The sequence below is a fragment of the Maniola jurtina genome, chromosome 9 (assembly GCF_905333055.1).
Source record: "Maniola jurtina chromosome 9, ilManJurt1.1, whole genome shotgun sequence".
Lineage (NCBI taxonomy): Eukaryota > Metazoa > Arthropoda > Insecta > Lepidoptera > Nymphalidae > Maniola > Maniola jurtina.
The window spans coordinates 9063548-9083210 of NC_060037.1; the positions used below are offsets into that span (position 1 = coordinate 9063548).

Genomic DNA, 19663 nt, shown 5'->3' on the forward strand with positions numbered 1-19663 from the left:
AATGAAGTGATTATAATAGTGGATAGGTTTTTTATTTACCTACCTAGTTACCTACCTAGGTAAGTACCTTGTACGGAGTCTTTATTTAATTTATTTATTTAAAACTTATTAGAATGGCTTTAGTCCGAAGAATTTGGTAAAAGGTATAGGTATACTACATATAATATTTAGGTGTTTTACTTAGGTAAGTAGGTACGATATCGTCATGACATCAGTGGTTGCTCTTTGGTAGGTAAAATGTCTGTAAGTAGGTAGGGGAGGTGTGCCTAAAGTGGACACTTTAACTTTGAGTTTAAAAAACCTAAAAACCATTGTTTCCAAAAAAAAAAAATACACTGCTGGGTAAAGAGTTTGTTAAATTTATGACAGGTATTAATTATGTGATATTTAAATTCTTGCAAATTGAAATAGATATACCTAAGCATATAAAATATGTCTAAATTACGGCAACTTGAAAAAGAAAATCGCTTTGCCCGAGCAGCCGCCTAAAGCGGCCATGAAGGTAAAGGCGACGCGGCAAGCCCCCAAAGTTACTGTGTATTTTTGTTAAGTATTTTTTTTTTTAATTTAACATGCTTGACGAAATAATATAAAAGAACATTATTTATTAAACAAAAAATTTGGTATTAATACGAGATACACACTCAAAGAGTTCTTCGTCGTGTTTTGGATTAAAAACGGCTTTATTAAATCTCGTAAGCTTCTTTTTTGAAAATCCTATCATAATGTGCATTCTTAGAGTAGCACACCGGACATCAGTGCAGTCAGATGGCCGCTTTGACCAATTCAGCCATTTTGGTTTAAAAATCAACAGGTCAGACTTCTCTTCATTTATGCTTGAGCAAATTTTGTACAGTAGGTAGAGCCAATATCAAAGCTTCATAAAAAGATTTAAATATAAAGGGGTATGTACTATGATCAAAACAGGATGAAATCACCTTGCATTTTTTTAACAAAACAGGTAAAAAAAATATTTCCATCAATATAATATAGGTATCCACGCCATCATTCGCACCACTACCTACCGAATTACTGCCCAGCGCGGGGAAAAATGAAGCCTGACCGTTTAGCCTTGTATGGCCGCTTTGGGCATAAGTACCTTCCCTACTACCTATGCACAGACCTTTTTTTGTGAGGAAAATCCATCCTTAGCTGTACTCGTAGTACGTACGTACACGGGGGAGCCACACCATACGATATAACCATAATGGTTATGTTGGACTCTACCGACAAATCTCATGAAGTTTCATAGTAACCTAACATAAAGCTAGGAGGTTAGATAAGCTTGCTTACTTGCTAATAAGTATTATGGCTCTGTCATTATTCTACAAAGAGTCTTCTTTGTAATTTTGCTTCATCTAATTGCATCATAATACCTACTTATACATAGATAGAACTCTAAATAATTAGGTATGATTTAGAGAGGTGCCAACTGCCATCCAAATTAGCACCATTGGTCATTGCATATTTTAACCTGGTTGTAGCATTTGAATTTCGAACCCTTTTTTAATTTGACAAGTACAGAAGCCTATTTAAACAATGACATTAATTGCTAACAGACGGCGTTAGTGGCATATATTTTTTGCACATGCGCAATGGGGGGCCCGTTCTTACCTAGGTAACTATTTTTATAATTTATTGCTATCGCTTCGCACTTGCTTGATATAGTATGAGGTTTTTTTAACATAATATGCTAATAGAATGTTTATAGGTACATCAAAGTATAAATTAACACTGTATATCGAACAACTTTTAAAAAATGTCTCGATTTTCATGTGGTTATGGACTTACCTAGATATTGTGAGCAACGGGATAAATAAGTAGGTAAGTACACTATTGTGATTATCACATTTATGTATCATAAGCCAATTAAATAATGTTGTTATACCTACCTAAGTTGATATAGCAGCGCATTTTTACCAGTAGGTAAATAGGTAGGTATAATAGGTATGAGTAGGTATGTCCCCTTATCAGAGATGATTGCGATCATCACACTCCCAATTGCTGTCAAACTTTGGTGCTGGGTTGGGTTTTTATTTAAGTAAGACATTACTTAATCATTTGTCTTCCTATGTAGGGACTAGGCGATGTAGGGACTATACTCACTGCCATTGTGAAGTTGCATCTTGCTGACAACGATCTGGAATTCCGATTTCAGAGTTCTACATTCAGCGTTTATATTTGATCTGTGCCACGATGGTTTGCATTATCACTTCACAAAAAACAGTCAAACCGCGATGGTCAAAAAGCGCAGGGGAGGTGTGCCCAAAGCTGCCAGAAAGGCACAGCGGTCGCCGGTCACGCTTAATTTTTCGGTTATCTATACTAATAAATAAAATTGGAGTGTCTGTCTGTAATTTCGAAATAACTACCTCATATTAAGCTCATATGGTTATTTGAACGATACCATAACTGAATCACACGTTTTTAAAATTTTTGTCTGTCTGTCTGTCTGTCTGTCTGTCTGTCTGTCTGTCTGTCTGTTTGAAAAGGCTAATCTTTGGAACGGCTGAACCGATTTTGACGGGACTTTCACAGGCAAGTAGAGGATTGACTAGGGCGTAAAATAGGCTACTTTTTTAACCGACTTTTAAAAAGGGAGTTGTGTTTTTCTACCTATGTACACCGAAATCTCCGAGATTTCTGAACCGATTTGCGTCATTTCTTTTTTAATCGATAGAGGAACTTTGCGACATTGTTTCATAAAAAATTTGGAGTCCAACTCCTCAATCCTGATGCTGCAGGGGATCTGACCAATCCACGCGGGCGAAGCTGCGGGCATCAGCTAGTTTGAAATAATAGCGCAACATTGCCATTTTTTGTCGCATACAGAAGTCCACGCCCTGTGCTGGGCAGCAATTCGGTAGTGGTGGGAATGATGGCCCGAATACAGTGACAAAATATTTTTTAAGTAGCCTAGTACCTACCTGTTTTGTTAAAAAAAATGCAAGGTGAGTTCATCCTATTTTGATCATACCTCTTTACATTTACCTAAATCCCTTTGCCTATCATACGTATTGTTTCTTACCTAAGTATTTGGCTTGATTAATTATGCAAAATTGGCTCAAACATACCTAAATGAAAATGTAACCGGTTGGGTATTTAAACAAAATGGCCGAATTGGGTAAAGCGGCCCGGGCAAAGCTGCCAACTGACCGCTTTGTCTGAAATCTTTAGGTACGTGGATTTAATGAATTTAAATGTCACATACCTAGGTGCCTACCTACCTTAAGTAGGTACCTATCATAAATTTAGTAAACTCTTTTTCCAACAGTATAAAATTGTTTTGGAAAATCAATCGTTTCATAAGTTTTTTTTAAAGTCAAAGTTAAAAGGTGTCCCCTTTGGGCACACCTCCCGTACCTATCTATTTGTTTTTGAAGCTCGGCAGGCCTACCACCATAGTTTGACAGCTATAAGTACTTAAGTAAGAGATAGGTGTGATGATCGCAATCACTTCTGATTGACTTTTCTGACTACTTACTTATCTTTAACTAGCCGATACCCGCGACTTCGCCCGCGTGGATTTAGGTTTTTTGAAATCCCGCGGGAACTCTTTGATTTTCCGGGATAAAAAGTAGCTTATGTGCTAATCCAGGATATTATCTATCTCCATTCTCAATTTCAGCCAAATCCGTCTAGTAGTTTTTGCGTGAAGGAGAAACAAACATACACACACACACACACACATACAAACTTTCGCCTTTATAATATTAGTGTGATAGTGTGATTAGGTATTGGTTACTTTACAATGCATTTGCAGCAAGAATACCTACCTAGGTAGGTACGTAGGTATACCTAAGTACTTAGGTATAGGTAGGTGTACCTACTCAGGCAGAACTCTACAACGTTGATTAAGTATAGGTAAGTAAGTAAATAGGTATACGTACCCACCTACCTAGGTAAGTAGGTACCTAGGTACCTACTTAGGTACATACCTGCTTACCTACAATTCTTTGATTCTCTCTAATCTTTATTATTCAAGTTCTCCTAAATTACCTACCTAGTCGTTCAAAAAACTTCATGTCAAAGTTGGGGTACTTAGTACCTACTATCTAGGTAGGTAACTACCTAAATATCCATCTATTAGGTACCTACGTCGGTAGGTACCTATAAGAAAATTAGAAAGAGGCAATTTCGTTTTTACTTTGCCCTTTAAGTAAACACCTTAGGTATTGGTGGTTGGTAGATACCTACTGGATAGATAGTTAGGTTAGTAGTAGATTAAAAGGTAGGTAGGTTATTGGAGATAAATAAAAATCTAGATTCCTAATCTTCTCAATAATGTTGTATTTTATGGAAGAACGTCGTACCTAATTAATAGCATAAAAACGCGGAAACTAGCAAATGAAACAAAAGTAAATAATGCTAGGTAGGTATTATTACATTTTGTCCAATTAAAATCCGCGACCATCTTCAGAGCGGCGAGCCGAAAAGAAATCTCGAATCGCGGAATCCGCACAAAAAGCAATTGTGTACGGATCCGCAATTACCTCGCGTAATTAACGCCGAGGCGTGGCCGCGTTAATGAGGGACGCGCAGAGGCGGCGGCGGACGTAATCAACATTAAAGATTGGCGGGAGATGCGCTGCTGCCTCCCGCGCCCCGCGGGCACCCCCGCGCGCCCCTCATTACTTATACAAAATACTTAAGACGAGCGTCGTCCCGCTCTCCGCGCGCTAATAGCTCGCGCCCACTCTATCGCCGTCCCGCTTCGCCCGCTAAGCGTAATTAAGCTCGCCTCGCCTCGCTTCGCTCGGCCCCGCCCTCTCGCAGGCGCGCGGGGCGGCGGCGCAGAGCGGGGGGCAGCCGCGACCGGCCGCGCAGTGTGCCGGCGACCGTCGACAGTGCAACGTCGCGCGTGTTCGCCCTACAACCCGAACGATACAAGCTCATCAACACCAGTTCCTCATTAACAGTTCAGTGTTATCGTGCCCGTTTTTGTGTTTTGACTGATCACCCAAGTGTTGTTTGAGTTATACGAATATTGGACAAGTGCTAGTGGCTACGTGTTATGCCGCAAAAACGTGCTTAGCGGCGTTCTGCGGGCGATGCTCACAGGTTACTTACTATTTACATTATTTTTAATGGGACTCGCACTTTTCATGGAAATAGAGAATGGATCAAAAATGTTAGACTCCCTAGTCACTTCCCGTTATCGGTAAACGACTTGAAGTCAGTATTGTGACAGAAAAACATGCGCACGGATTTGTTTTGGTTGTTACGTGATACTACAACCTGTCTTATTGGAAAACCTTGATTGGTATTTACTACCCAGTAACGAACTATAGCTACACTACACATTTTGGAATAGGTATCCTGGGTCGATGGACCATTTTAGCTCCCATTCATAAAAACATTTAGTGGACTGTATTTATACAAAAACACAAGTTCGTTTTTGTTTTACAGGATACATTTAAGTAAACCTATTTGTTATTTCCATTTTACAAACAAATCAAACGTCTTAAATAGTTTTCCTGATAGAAAAATTTCAAACAAAACAAAAAGTTGAATAAGAATTTCTATGAACGCTATCCATTTAAACTCTATCAATCAATTTAAGAGGAATGTACTTATCCGACGTCGCTCCTATACATTCAAAGGTTGATTCTTATTTGAAAACATAATTTTACCAACTACCAAACCAAATAAATTTTATTGGTAATATTAACCAATAAAATTTGAAATTTTGTAACGCTCTAGAAAATCAGTGCCTGTGGCTTGCCAGATTTCCGTAAAGAATTGTAGTTTAATAGTTACACAGCCTCAAATATTTACATAAACAAATCATTAAACCCTGTGTAGTTTTGATTTCAAAACTCCTTTTAAGTTGGTAGGAGTATTTATTTAATTTAAATTTAATAAAATACTATTAAACCAACAAGGAATCTAATTATTTTATCGTCCGCCTGGAATCTGATTAAAAAATACTTATCAGATTCTCTTGTAGGATACTTAGTCAACCTAAAAATCAAAATCAAAATAGCACATCGCAGCTCTACTTAAAGTTCAAAACCGGCAACTAATTAGGGAAATAGGTGATATTAAAAGTCAAATATTCTTTGTTTATATTTCAATGTGCAAATTTTACGAAATCCGTCGGTCGCGAAAAATATTAAGTGGTGTCCTGCTAATGAACATAAAATTTTAATTAAAGTGATTTTACGCGTTCCCAAAATAATTTTCGAGTTGTAAAAATTCTAAGTCCATAAAATTTTAATAGGATTTATTTTTATAGTTGCCTTACAAATCGCAATAAGATTTTATTTTCAAAATCGAATCGATATTTTTTATTGAAAATAAAATTCTGATTGTTACGTAGGTAGGTAGGTAGGTAGGTACCTAGGTAACGTTAAGTTAAGATAAAATCAGTTTTCAGTTTTAAAATAATGATCAGGTAGAAATTGTACCAATAAGTCTGTATTTGAATTCAGCCGTTTTTCTTATATTCATTGTTGACTAGTCGTCTTTGCATAGTAGGGGTAAAGGCGCCATAATGTGAAACTACATTTTTAACGATTGGACGTCTTTAGTTTTAGGTGAACTAGGAGGATAGCTTGTAAATTAGCCTAAGTTAATTAAGTTATTTTAAATATATTACTTATTAATGATTTCAAATGTAGATTAAGGTCAAGAATCGAAATCATTAATAGGCCTTTTTTATCGTTTGATTTTAGTAAATTTCTTAACCGTAAAATCTTTTAGTTGAAGTTCTGTACCTATTGCTATTTAAAAATAATGCCATTGCATATAAAGTACCTAGGTATAATATGAGATATTATGCTTCATAAATACATATATAGGTACCTAATCATTTCGTCCAATTCGGTATCTAGGTAGATCCCTAATAAAATTACTAAAATTTCATCGATTTTATCTTATAAGTAGTTAAACATATAGGGAAGTCTTATGGAAAAGAGTTTGCTATTTCAAATACTTTAAGATCTTAAAATTATACAGGCATTGTTAAATCGATCGCCAATTGCCAAGGCTTTGATAAGAATTTATCATGACCATGAATTAATAAATAAAAACAGGACTAAATACATATAATTTAGTATTTGTTTGGTCATTTTAAATGACATTAGCCTTTTAGGTTTCCGGCTCTTAGCGTTAGGTATATTTAAATTTACCTAATTTACTTATATTTTCCTAATCTATTTCATAATGATGTTCCTACTTAAAATATTAATTATGTAGTCACTTAAAAATTCAGCATAAATAAACAAAAAATATAGATTTTCGATGAAGGTTTTCCAAATAACGTGGGATAGAATTGCCTTTTAACATCCTATTTAGGTAGGTAATTATTATAAGGTACCTATCTGAGTTTTCTGGTGTAAGTAGATATCCAACAATTATCACACCACTATTTTTAATTATTTACCTATCAGAAAAAATCTGCTTGGTTAAATTTTGAAACTTAACACACGTAATGTGTGTTTTGGTTTAAAAATTTAATGTAGTGTCTTAAAATATCCATAAAAATAACGATAAATTGGTTAAAATATAAACCCTAAGCTCAATATGTAGGTAAGTGCAGTTGAGCAGTGAAAGACAGACCGACTGACAGATAGACCAACAGACTACAATATTGTACCTAGTATGGGCTAAATATAGATAGATTATACCTACATACATAAATGCTATAAGTAGGTGTCTACGGATGTAGGTCCATGATTTTATGCACATAATATACATGCTTTAAATAGGTCGTTATCCAATACATAGATAATAATAATTACTTATATGCAATACTTAATAATAAGCCTATTTATGTGTGTCGTTTTATATATTCAGGAAAAGGAAATAAAAATAATATTGTTATATTAATAGGTAACGTCAATGTAGAGACATACTAGATAGGTACCTACTTGCCTCTATCCTGACTGTTGTGAAAAGATCCTGAGGTCCTCAATTCATATGTGAATGTATATATAATTTATATATAGGTATATATAATTTTTTTGATCATGTATGTATGAATACTAACCCAATAAACAGCCGATATACCTATCTATTAAATCAAATATCGGAAGTTTTGATTATTTGATTATACCTATTTACCTAAGTACTTACCTACTTAAATATCGGATTTCTACGACCTTTGGGAAGAATATGTACTTACATAGAACAATTAGGTACTTTAAGTTAGTATATAGTTAAACTCGCGAGCCGACAATCAGGGTCAGTTATTGAAATAAAAAAAAAATTAAGAATTTTAAACCTGTTACTTAAGTAAGTAACTTTTTAACAGCTTCCTTCGAAACAAGTGTATTTTTTTCGAATATTGAATTTTTATTTTAAAACAAACGAAGAGCGCACGCGCATTCTCCGCGCAACGGGGCGGCCATCTTGTGAGATCACGTCGACCCGTCCAGATATCGCCCAGACGATATTCGGGACAGATATAGTCATTAATCAAAACGACCTTAGATCGGTATCAGTGATCAAACAATATTTAATTTATTACGGAGCACAGACTATAATAATTGATAAAGGTGCGTGCGTAGGCGCAAGAGGCCGGTGCGAATAACAACAATGGCGCCACCGTCGGTATAGAAATCGATTTACTTTGCATACCTAGTTATTGTTTATGTATAAATAACTTTAGGGAGCACTTTGATGAAACAAAAAAAAAACAGCACATTTACCTACAGGTATAATAAATAGGTATATATACCTAAGTAACTAAAAAGTGTGGCAAGTGTGAGTCCCATTTCAAACTAGGCACTTTTAAGTATTTTTGTAATTGTTTGTTTTGTTTACCTGTAAAGGTGTGTACCTTGACTATTTTATTGCCCATATTAAAAATTAATGTTTATGCCTAGCTAGGCAAATATTCGTTAATAAATTAAGTAGTTAATTTTATGACTATCATTTCTATGCTCCATTAAAGATAAGTATTTAACTGAGCTAATAAAATTTAACTACGTAGACGGGGTATAAATGAGTAAATAGGTATGCTGCGTTAAAGATATCATTGGAAAGCCAATGACCTCTATCTATTATTATCACTTGAAAATTACGTTTCGCAAAAATTACCTATGCACGTTTATTCCTTGACTAATATTTAATTATTTAATAATTATCTAATATTACTAAAAATCTTCTGAAAAATCTAATGAAATAAAAATTATTGACACTGCTTCATTTTCTTTGATACGATTTGATTTTTGATTATTTCGAGGGTTCCATCGTTGAAGATTTTACTATTTAGATTTTTTTTTCGATAAAATATCAGCTTGCATTCCGATTAGGAGGCCTACGACGTCCAAACCACTTTACAGCTTTGAGCTGTTTGTTACTTAGTTCATCCTACCTAATATTATTTTATATGCAAAGATGTTTTAAACCTAAATTAAATATCTAACAGTTGATTTTGAACTAGGTGCCTGAGTAGGCACCTCTACCTACCTAAATCACACTATCACACTTAATATTATAAAAGCGAATGTTTGTGTGTATATCAATATGAGTATGTGTGTGTGTATGTTTGTTACTCTTTTAAGCAAAAACTACTGGGACGGATTTAGCTGAAATTCGGAATGGAGATAGATTATACCCTGGATTAACACATAGGCTACTTTTTATCCCGGAAAATCATTGAAAACCTAAATCTACGCGGACGAAGTCGCGGACGTTAACTAGTTTTACAGTTTACACAACATTATCCTCACGTGATAAGTTTTGTTGGGTTGGCTGACGCCATCTATCGGCCGGTAGTGGAACTAAGTTTATCGGCCTGGGAAACGCGCGGCATAGACACTTCACAGATAAGGACCATCGTGACGGCTCGTTGAGATGGACCGAAAATAGGGAGATAACACTTTTTGGTACCTATTTGTCTTTGAAAGTACATAAGTACCTAAGTGTAGGTACTTAGATTTCTACTTAACATATTGTAACAAAAATATTTTAATTTATATTTTTAGGTTGGTAAAATGTAATTAGACAGTTATTAATTTGTTGATGCCTATTACTTATTTAGAAATTGCAATAATGCCTACTTAATCGTTCTTGAATTATTCGTGGGTAGGTAGCCTACCTAATTAACTGGTATGTAGAGTCAAGAGAAAACTAGTAGGTATTTTTCATGCGGAAAATTTTCACTCCTAGGAGTTAACACACCTAGCAGGATGAGGTCGGCCCCGAGGTCAATCAAGTATACCTACCATTACCTATACATATACTTACCTATACGTAATGCGTAAAAAATTACTTCTCACGCGCCATTTATATTTTATTTTTATTTAAAGGTTTACTAGCGATTTAAGATAAACTTAATAACTACCATAAAAACATTGGTTTTATATCATGCATTTAACTTAGAAGAAGTTAAATCATTTAAAAGTAAACAGCATGTAAATCCCATACAAATACCAAGTTACAAAGAGGATATTGACTAACGTAAAAATTCCATAAAATGTGTCTGTATATCTGAAATACATAGTAATTTAGGGAATATTAATGCTTACTAACAATTTTTTTTAGTTCAATGCAGTATGAAAGATACACATACCTATTATAAAATGAATAAGCAGGATAAAAAACTAAAATTAACTACATATTTTAATAATAACTTCTAATGATACCTTTACCATTTTATACCATTTTAACTTTATGTGTCAAATATCATGTCAAAAGTACGATTTAGTTCTAAAGGTGAACCATACTTTTGACATGACGCATGACGGTTGACCCATACTTAGTTAAAATTGCGCGTGACTGTGAGAAGTCATTTTGGACGGACTATACCTACCCAACTGACTAAACGGCTCGCATTATGAATGGATTCCGAATTCGAATTCATGATGTAACCCATGTAACAGAAACCCGTTAAATCGGCGCGTGTGACCTGTATCGTTTACCTAAAAACCGGATAAGTGCGAGTTGAATCATGCGGAGAGGGTTCCGTACGATGAATATGTAAGTTTGTACGCACAATATTGAGTTTATCTACCATGTTATTTTAAGACTGTAATCATAGTCTGCTTATAATTTTTCCCTTACTCTCTAACGCTCTCTAATCTATTATAATCTAACTCTAACTTACCTACCTAAATAATCGGAACTATTTTCTATATTTTTAAAAATTTTATCCTTTATTTTCAAATTATAAAACAATATATAATTAGGTATTAGAGATCTTCAACAAGCCCTTTAATTCAACATGTCACACGGTACACTTTGGAAAACTTCATTTTTAAAATTTTGTAATTTGCCCCCAACACAACCCACCATATTCAAAATTCATTCATAATAAGTATTTAAAAAATAATGACCGCCATGTAATTAAAAAAAAGTGTGGAGCCCTTTGGGTGTTTGTGTGGGAGTCCGCACACTTGACCGGTGTTTCAGACGTACGGAACCCTAAAATTCTAAGTTCATTGATTCTTTTTTCAAATTCACATGTAAGATCATAAATATCCGTTGAACCCGGTCGCGCTACGCAAATGTCAACAAACAGCGCTGTCGAACAAATCGATTACCGAAATTTCAACGCGCGCTGCATTCAACGGCAACTGTTACAAAATCCTTTGGTGTTTGTTTTACAAATTGCCCAGTTATTTATACAGAATACCAGTTATTACATTTAATAAATTTAAATAGACAACTGTGTTTGAGTAATAATGTAGGTAGTTATTTAGCTATGTTTTAGAAATCAACTGTCAGGGACAAAAAAACATGGATTCGGTTCCATACAACTGTGGGCTTTAACTGTGCAAAGCTGAAAATGCCTTATTTTCTAGAGTATGTAGATGAGTAGATGCTAATTATTTATATAGTTACTTATGTATGTACTTAGATTTTAGAAATCAACTGTGGACCCGAACTGTACAAAGCTGAAAATGCATTATTTTGTACAGTAGATGCTTAGTAGATGCTAATTATTTATTCAGTTACTTACCTACTTACTGAGCTGGATTTTAGAAGTCCGCTGTCAAAAGCTGTCAAGGTCAAAAAGATGGATGCGCTTCCATACAACTGTGGGCGAACTGTACCAAGCTGTAAATGCAAAATAAGGATAGCTGCAAAATAAGGATTTTGTAGAGTACCTAGATGCTAATTATTATTTATTTAGTTAATCAACTGTTACTGGCAAACCACAGTAAGTGGGTACCTAGGTAGGTATCTACATATTTAAAAATTAAAACATCTCAAGAAGTCTCAAAAGTTCTTATTTAGCACAAAAAAAAAAGTTTTTAAAGTCGTACAAGCAAAAACAATTTACCTAAGCATCTGATCTGTTTTATTAATTAACTACATTATTTTCATAGCTGTACCTACTAAAGTCGAGCCCAATTCCGAACATCTCCAAGTCGGGAGATAATAATAATTCCAACGGTTCTTTTGACGAAATACTACCTACCCAATTCGTTATTTATATTGTTGTGCCCAACGGTTGTGTATTCAAGTGATTACAGTGTCCACTTTCTGGTTCCATTTTCTCGTTTAGCTCAATTTATCTGTGCCCGGTAACATCAATAAGTTTTTCGGTTTCTCGCGCGCTTATATGGGTATGATAATTTGTTTCCGGTGGAGGTAGATACGCGACGCGTGCGCTTGCCACGACAAACTATTACATTCATGGCGTTAGCACGATTTGCATTTGAAATATTTCGTACGGCTCGTGCCTAGGACTCACAATGGTCGGAGTCTCGGAGAGGCGTCTCAGCGATGCCCTATGCCATATCAAATTTCGTGGTTTATTTTTCAGACTCGTGCCCGGGTAGGTTTCTTTTGTAGGAATGCTCGATAATGGGACACATTTCGTGACACACGTGTCCGTAGAATGGGGCCTTCGATTGTGTGAGGAACCGTTTGAGCATGGATTATTCTAACTGATTATTACCTAGCTAGTTGTATTTTACTAGTTTTTATTTACATTTTCAGAGGTAATAGTAAAGTTTCTTTTAAGTACGTGCCTACTTACTTATCTCATTCAAATAACAACAAGAATTTTGTGTTATTTGGCTGGGCTTATTAAGCATCATCATCATCTCTACTTATCGCCGGCTCACTAATGAGCACAAGTTTCCTCTCTAAATGAAAATGGTTTCGGCTAAATCCATTGGTAGACTTCGTAAACTTTTGAGAATACATATTTACCAACTTAGACCGGTTACTCTATCGGTTCCGTGTACCAAGTCTGTCAATATACGCATATAAAAAACTCGGATTGAACTCGGACATTGCTTACGCACTAATCCGATCTCTGATCCAGATCAAAGCTATTCAGTGGACATCTTTGACGTATATACTTACGTCATACATCCGATTTGAATCCGAGGCACATCCGAGAAATTCTCACGGATGACGGAGAGAACTCGGATGACGGAAGTCGTAGCTACTTGGTGCGTAAGCTACCGTACAAATAGTTCGATGACTAGGTACTTAGGAACACATTTTAACGACTTGGATTTGATGCAGTACGTAATCGCCCTTGCTATATAAGTAGGTATATGAATTTTATGGAGAAATCTCAGAAATTTTCCTTATTATATTTTCTTTCACCGTTAAATGCTGTTTTACTTAATCTGTACCACTCATTGATTTTGAAAGAGCCATCTAGGCTACTATTAACTAGGCATATTATGCAAGTAGATAATAGGTACATGAGTAGCCTTATGACACCTAACTAACGTATCTCTACGTAACATTTCGCAGGTCAATGCAAACACCGATTGTTTCTAAATATTAAGATAAATATGTACACATGAACCAACTTTGATCAAACAAATGAAACACATCGAACATCTTTGTGGTAAGAAAATATGTGATTGCCAAAAATGCACAATAAAAGGCAAGTGTATTAGAATAAAACAGAAAATAGGTGGTGGTCAAAATGCACAGACGCAAGTGAATTTCACGAAAGCTAAAATAACAGAAATGATTCTTGCAACTTTTCTTGATATGACGTAGGGAGATGGTAGGTACCTACAGATATTGTACAGATAGGTGAGTAGGTACTTGGATGCTTTAGATTTTTTTTAACAAACTTATGTCTTATACTTACACAAACTTATACCTTATACTTACAAACTTATTACCTATAAGCTGGTTTGTAAAGGTGCGAAAGTTTTTAAGGTTAGAACAACGCAGTAAATTGGAAGAAGCATTTCCAAAATGTACAATAAAGAGCAGGTGAAGTTCGCTGATTAATTGCAATTAATTTGGCAGCATTTCTCGATGTGACGTAAGTACCTACTTAAGAGGAGTCTCCGTCACTCGCTCCAAACAAACGTAGTTCGTTTCTCATTGGAATACTAACCAATCAATGGAATTTTTAGAAACGTTCCGAGAACCAATATCTATGCCTGTGGTTTTCCAGATTTCCGTTAAAATATTCGGTTTCAAAGTTACGCGGTCTTAAAAATTCACATACAAATCTTTGCGCCCCTGTAATTTTAAAACTACATGTTTTTAAAAAAATCTAAACACCACAGACACAGACATTAGTTTCTAGAATGAAGAGCAGGTGAAGTTCGCTAATTAAGCGAAATTAATCTGACAGCATTTCTCGATGTGACGTAAAGGTGGGGAGATGCTTTTGTTTTATTGAATAATTGCCGCGAGGTGTTTCGGACGAGACGAACTGGTTCCGCCAAGGCCAGCCGTCGAACTTGCCTCGAATCGTACCCACTATTCTCTGGGACGATCGATTTCAGCTCGAACACTCGACGATTAACAATAACAACTTCATGTCAGACTCTATTGTGGTGACATCGGTTTGTGTTTAGTTAATTTTTACCCGACTACGCCCAAAACCAAAAGGTGCCAAAAGGAAGGGTATCTATGTATGTATGAATGTATGTATCTACATATTTATGTTTATATCCAGATTCTGTGTGTTCCACCGTAGCGCCTAAACTACTGGTTTGATTTTGATGAATGATGTGTCAATTGATTCGTTGTAAAGGTCCGGGTGACATAGGCTATATTTTATACGAAAAAAAAATTGACCTAATGGATGTTACGTGGTTTTAGTTTTCAACTTTACCTTGTGTCATAATATAAACTTTTAATTTTTCGACTGTGGCAAAGCCAAAAGGAAGGGTAATGATTTTAGCAGTCTCAGGTAAAGATCTTAACGTTAACCTGTGAAGATGATACTGCCATCGGCGGAATTAGAATACAATAAGCCTACTTTGTCGTATTAGTTTACAAACTGCAAAAAAACAACTTAAATTTGAATTTCGCGGGCAGACCCGTCGCTTGCACCTTAAATGATAATAACATTTTGGTTATTGAAAAGTGCCCGAGGCGAATGTGAAGCTGCGCGCTATTAGGTACGTGTTGACATCGCGCTGGGTTTCACGCCTACCTCGGTGTGTAATCACTTTGAAGTTAAATATTTATTTAATAGTAGTTGATCCGCCTGGCTTCGCTCGAGTGAAATCTAATGTAGGTATCATCTACAAATACATATCATACCTATAGCCTATGTTACTGCTGGGTAAAGTAGCTTTCTAACGGTGCAAGAATTATTAACATTAGTTCCGTCGTTCCAGAGTTTATCGATTACTAGCCGATGCTCGCGACTTCGTCCGCACGGATTTAGGTTTTTCACGAAACCCCGTGGGAACTCTTTGATTTTCCGGAATATAAAGCAGCCTATGTGCTAATCCAGGATGTTATCTATCTCCAATCCAAATTTCAGCCAAATCCGTCTAAGTAGGTAGTAGTTTTTGCGCGAAGGAGTAACAAACATACACACACACATACCTACACACAAACATTCGCCTTTATAATATTAGTGTGAAGTGTGACACACAAGCAAATATATCTAATATTAGTATATAGATAGCCTAGCTAATGCCCTATAAATTGATTTTTAATTGTTTTAAAGTCTATTACCTACTTAGGTACATTTTTACTGCTACTGAACACAATTTTTTTTTTTGGGTAGTTACTATTTTTTCATTATTTTATTATTGCCATAATCTGTTTTGTGTGTCTAATGAACAAAATTAAAAAAAAAACTGATAGAAAACTTCGGGAGGTTGGTGATGAATGCATGGCATACGTTGCTATAGGTTCGACTCGCGCGTCACCTTTAGGTGTTGTTCGTTGAAGGGACCATATCACAAACCTTCACGGAAGTGTCAACTACAACTCTACAAAGTTTCAACTCAATCGGATGTACGAATCGCGACTGCGACAGATAAACATGATTTTTTTGTGATGAAACCTAGATTCAGTTCTACGCTTAATAAAACAATTATTATTGATAGGTAGGTAGATAGGTACGTGTCTAATAAATTAATATAATAATTATAAAATCATAAAAAATTAATGTAAGTAAGATAAGATGCCTCATAATATTATAATCTCTTGTATACAGCTTATATCTAACAGATACCTACCTAAGTATCAGCGTAGGTACCTACCTACCTATATATAATTAGAGCTAAGTTGACACTAATTGCCGTAAATCCTAATGATTGCTTTCTTTGTGACCGACCATTGCCGACTTAAGAGGGGTCTCTCCGTCACTTGCTCCATACAAACGTAGTTCTAATTTCATTTGAATATTAAGCAACCAAAGTCCATGAAATTTTGCATACATATTCTAGAAACTAATATCTATGTCTGTGGTTTTCCAGATTTCTGTTAAAATATTCGGTTTCAAAGTTACGCGGTCTTAAAAATTCACATACAAATCTTTGAGCCCCTGTAATTTTAAAACTAAATATTTTTGGAAAATCTAAAACACCACAGGCACAGGTTCAAATGAAATTGGAACTACGATTGTATGGAGTAAGTGACGGAGAGAGACCTGTTAACCCTGCATTAGGCGCGCACAAAAAACGTGGGGAAGTATGTTTTAGGAGACAAATTATGTTTTTTTTTTCATATTCGTTAGCTTTTGATTGTGATTCCACATGCAGCTTTTGCACAAAGATTTACTTACAAATCTTTAGGTTCGAAACTAGACATTATTGGAAAAATGACACCAATAAGCTAGATTAGCCAAGTGGGCACATTGTCAAGGCACTTCACTGCCGTAATAGCGGGTTATCTCACAATAATTAGTGATAATCGATATGTCCCGAAACGTTATCAATATTTGCTATTAAATAATCGATACCACACTATGGCGATAAGCGGTCATTGCTTGACAATTATGGGGATAAAACTAACACTGAAGAAAATAATATGGTATGGTAATATGGTGGTTTTTGGTAACTTACCATCTCAATCTTACTATATCAATCAATCAGCCTTTTTGCGTCCATTGCTCGACATACGATACCTCTCATCTTCCTCAACCACCCACTAGCCGCAACCTTTTTTTAGGGCGTCAGTTGGAGGTCCACACTGTGCTTGTTGGTACGCGGTCTCCACTCCAAAAGTTCCAAAACACGTCTGCCCCATCGGTCATCGATTCTGCGACAGACATGGCCAGTCTGTGGTACTCTGTACCCAGTTAACTATCTACCAATACCATAATATTTTTTTAAACTTCACACATTTTAGTCAAAACATACTCAACCGGGAGTAGAACACCTGACTTCTTGCTTGTAAAGTGAGAAATATGAAACTGGAGGATAGATTAAAATTGAAAGTTATCTAGAGCCTAACCTACTTACCACACTAGTTAACTAACTACGATCCACATCATTGACGATCCTGGCACCTTGGTTTGTTGCAAAACTTATGAGTCATTAAAAAGAGTCAAGCCTGCCAATAACGAAGAAACCTTGCCGTCGAATACAGAATGTCGCATCGGGTGATAAAAATACCAATACATCACATTTTAAATTAAATATATTTAACTTAACGCTAAAATGTACCATAGGTATCTAGAAAAGAGTTATTTTCGTTGAAACAAGCACCTGTAACAGCTCTATTATAGACAGAAAAAGAAAAGGAATGCAGAATTAAGCGGCTCGATTTCATTGTTTATGTTAAATATTATCCTTATTCGTCTTTAAACTGGTCCGAAGACAGTAGGTACCCCTATGAATTACCCGCAAAGCGTTGGGTAGAATGCGCTAGTGATGCTACGTATATTATGTACCTACGCTGGTATTCGTATTCGTATCGAGCCATTAATAAAACTAAATAACTACCCATGTATCTCCTATCTACTATCGAACTATAGTCACCTCAACCATCGCCGTCTTAGCACGGGTCTCTTCTCAGAATGAGAACGGTTTGGTCATAATATGCTCTACCACATTGCCAAGCTTCATTATCCTCTAGTGCTATATTATGTAGGTATCTATATGTACGTAGCTACTTTGTTCCGGAAAATCAAAGACATGCTTCGACATTTTTAAAAAACCCGAATCCACACCGAAGAAGACGCGGGTCTCAACTATTGGTACCTAAAAATAATTTTACCATTCATTTCGAATACACAAATAAGTTAGTATTCGTATTTATGAGATTGTTACAACACTAGAGTGCAGTATGCAACTCGATTGCTTGTGAATAATTTTATTATGAATTCCAAGTGTCAGTTTAATTAAGTTTTGTTGCAGATGCGGTTGACTTTTTAAAGGCATTGGGAATAGCTCATTGTCGCGTTGGAAATAACTATGACGTAGCACTGTTTGTTTTACGTATACCTCTTATAATTATAAAGGTGATCGCATACCACGAGAGTAGAGGTGCAACCGCTAGAGCCACTAGCAATACTGTCCAAGTCAACTTGACAAGTTCAGTTGCATGTGTGCATCCAAGATATACTGATGACGTCACGGAACGGAACAGAACCATTGCTCATGCAATTTTATGCAATGCTGTTGATAATAATATTCTCGCATTTCGTATACTGAAAAATGCATTTCTTGCTTCATTCTCTGGCAGCTTTTGGGAAATCACGAATTTGCGACGGTGTGCGATCTCCTTAATAAGTACCAAGGTGTCGAGAACTCCGCTTATGCTAATTTGATCTCGACAAAAACGGAATATTCATTAAGTCTATTTGTTCTTTAATTAATAGACTGACGTCATGGTGTATTATCCTTAACTGTTTAACAAGTTATTGAACATAGATAGATATACAAAGTTGTTGAGACAACTCCATGGTTTCCACCATCTTAAATATTTCCATAGGAAATATCTTATAATATTTATAGGTACGTTTTTTTGAACCGTGAATTTGTGAAAAAATATTAAAATACATATGTTCATAAACAAATAATTGGTATTTTCAATTTTCAAAGTAAGATAACTATACCAAGTGGGGTATCGTATACCAAGCTGGATGCTGTACATTCCACAACAATTTTTATTTATTTTTATGCGTAACACTTTTTGATTTATCGTGAAAAATGTCGAAAAAAATACAAGAGTACGGAGCCCTCGGTGCGCGAGTCTGACTCTCACTTAGCTGGTTTTTTTAAAGCAGGCCAATCGTAGTTCTTACCCTAAGACTCTACTAACGATTCGGAATCAAATTCAATTGAAAGTGTATCTAAGTGTTATAAAGTTTGACAGACAATGTCACGGGCATGTGCTACTAATAGCAATAAAGTCAGGCGACGCGGTATGGGTGGTAATAACGTTTTACAACGCAATTTGTTTTATGTATAAAATAATCAGTTTAATTTGCGACACGTATCTTCGGACTTTTCGCTTTGTGATAATTAATATTGCAGGCAATTAATAGTTAAGGCCTATAATTACTTGTAATTGTAAATCAGAC

General features: G+C 35.6%; 1 protein-coding gene across 2 annotated transcripts in view; it reads left to right on the top strand.

The window, feature by feature from the left end:
* The window catches only part of LOC123868020 (zinc finger homeobox protein 3), a 257817-nt gene that overhangs the window by 175962 nt on the left and 62192 nt on the right, over positions 1-19663 (top strand). Inside the window, exon 1 of one of the 2 annotated variants that reach the window (XM_045910350.1) lies at positions 4814-5061. The exons of the other annotated variant lie outside the window; for it this stretch is intronic. The gene's annotated coding sequence lies outside the window, so the exon portion shown is untranslated. Of the gene's footprint in view, positions 1-4813; positions 5062-19663 lie in introns of those variants that run through there. 2 annotated transcript variants of the gene reach the window in all.